This window comes from Tigriopus californicus, chromosome 3 (assembly GCF_007210705.1).
Source record: "Tigriopus californicus strain San Diego chromosome 3, Tcal_SD_v2.1, whole genome shotgun sequence".
Lineage (NCBI taxonomy): Eukaryota > Metazoa > Arthropoda > Copepoda > Harpacticoida > Harpacticidae > Tigriopus > Tigriopus californicus.
Window position 1 is genome coordinate 6,430,785 of NC_081442.1, and position 2,774 is coordinate 6,433,558.

Sequence of the window (2,774 nt, forward strand, 5' to 3'; positions counted from 1 at the left end):
CAACAAGCAAATTGGCAACGACCCGGAGTCTCTTCGGAGAGATCTCATTTCCCCCTGGTCTCTGTTTACGTTATTCGTTGTATCTCAAGATGGATGCCCTTTCAGACAAATTGCACGCCATCTAGAACCTTTGAGAATTGCAACGTCTACTCAGTCTGAAAATGATAGATGAACCTTCTAATTTATCTAAAAGCTCCATACGTATCTAGATGATGGGATTTGTTCACAACGCTGCATTGTTTTCCGTCCTGATCTGCAGAGGTTCTTGATCAAGTCCAATCCTATGAAACAGTCGATTTACGTAAGCAATTTGGTCTCAAGTGCTTAAATGATATCCATTCAGGCAAGAAGTGATATTGATGACTTCACACTGTACAGAAAAGGTCTTTGCCGCTCATGAAATACTTCATCAATCATTTGAGGCTTGCAAGTTCAGTGGTATTTTTTTATCAAGTGAAGACAGATGTCTTGAGTTTGAGTTCATTGAAGAAATAAATAAAAGGTTGCACCTCTTATACATAAACGCACAATAAAGTAGTGTCCAATGTAGCCTTTCTGGTGGGGGGGTGAACTTGTGTCTATAAGAGACACTCTATCGTGTGTTGAGCAAAGGCAAATCGTATCTGATGACCTGGTTCCGTTAGATTGGCTAGCAGGGAGGCATAATTACCCTGTGGTGGTAGTGTTCCTAAAGGTAGAAACTGGTTTTAAAGGAATTCCAAAACTTCTGGATTGGCCTGGTGAGATGTCAGGAAAAGTGTCCGCCTAGACAGAAAGACGGACGTATCAGTCAAATTACCGTTTGAGTCTATTTCAGGAAACAAAGCCTTTGTCGTTCAAATAATGACCAAAATCGATTCTACGTACATAAGGAATCAATTAAATAACAATAGATAAATCAGACACCAAATTTTCTTTGACGCATTGTTCAAAAAGCAATACCGCAGACATTTATTTTGGGGATAGTCAGTCTTTCTTATCCTGTTTTCGTCTTTTTGTCCCAATGATAGCCAGTTTACAAAGACGCCATTATATTAGGGTTGAATCAGATGTTTTAGAAGGCCCTCTCAAGAAGATATCTCCTCATATAGTATTTTCCGGCAGAATAATATTTTCATTTTTGTTGTAGTGTAGAAATGAAATTGAAAATGAGAGTGCGTAAAAATTTAAAACCAGAATCATACTTCAAGGGACGGCTTTGACTCAAACGGAAGGAAGTCTCTTCTTTTTCGGATATCAATATATTAGTACATTGTCATAAAACGAACCTACCAAGAAAAAATGTTGACAAATCAAACTTCTTTTCCTCTTCATCGATTCATCAGTGGCAGAGAGGGCAAATCATCGGATGAGCGCTAATTCACCCATCTTCATTAGACATGTTGTTGGATATCCAAAACGAGAGTAGTTTGACCACATTTGACGCTTACCGGCTTCTCAACTTGTTTCTTACATTTCGACGGGCCGATCTCCGATTAGCTAAATTGGGATCAAGGTGAACGTTTGGATGACAACGAGTTCATGAGTCTGGACATGAACGACGTTACCACGCTACCTTTAGACGTATTGGACGCCGTCAAAGTACCGTGAGAGTAGAATAACGGAGAATTTAAAATCCATTGATATCAATCTTTCCAATAAGTAGCGGAAAAAAAGGAAAAATTGTCGGTCCAGTTCTCCACCTAGACAAATTCACCCGTCATGGACATCTGAGATTAAAAGGACGAGCATGCTCTATTTTTATGACTCATCTGGAGGCGCTCTTTTCGACTTTTGTTTTTGTCCATGAAATCGAATTTACATCTTCCCATATATATTTTGAGATTAGCACGTAACTCAAATGTGCGACCAAAAAACCAAGACTAGACTGATTTGAAAAAAAAGATTACCCATGAGTGAAATTATAAAAAAGCTCTAATACATATTTGACGTCAGTGATAGCATGCAACATGCTATGTTTAAAATGAACCAAGGCTGGGTCAAGTGCCAGAGAGGCGAAAAAATCAACGATTTATGCCTCTGGATTGCCATAGGTTTAACATCGTATATTGCAAGAGAACTAAATAATTGGAATTGATCTGCAATAACATCTATGAAAGAATGGAGAAGCAAAACAGGTTAAAAGTCAATTTTGTTGCTAGGTTTCTTGATTGGGGGCCAAAGCCCACTGGTATGTGATGACAATCGGATATACCTTTCAGTTTAAATTGCGATCTTGATGGACTGAACTTTTGTTTATCTATATGATACGTATATTGTACAATATGAAAACAACAATGTGAAATCCAATAGTGGCACAATAGCCATAAGTCGTTTCAAAAGATGTTTCATGTTTTTAACCTCATTATAATTCTTGACACGATTGTCCGATTCAGGACTCATAATCAAATATCTTGACTTTGGAGCTCAATCAAGATCAAAGGCTCTTCAATACTGTTAGTTGTCAAATATGGGAAGGAAACAAGTTCTGACTAAAATCCGAGGGGGAAACGTTGTCTTATGGGCGACGTAATAGAAATGTAATCCCTAGGACCTGAAGGATACAGCAAAAGCCGTTACGAAGACCACCGTTGTCTTCCATACACCTACCTATGAAGCCTAACTTTTTATAGCCTCCTTGTTTGCTCATTGTATGTACATGGTATCTTTTTTTAGTTTCGTTTGTCTCCTTAAAATGAGCAACAAGTGTTGTCATTCTACAAATGGTATTTCTTAACTTTACTTTGACGAAACCCCTCACCAAATTTCTATTTCATTTAGCCTGCTATGGTGGG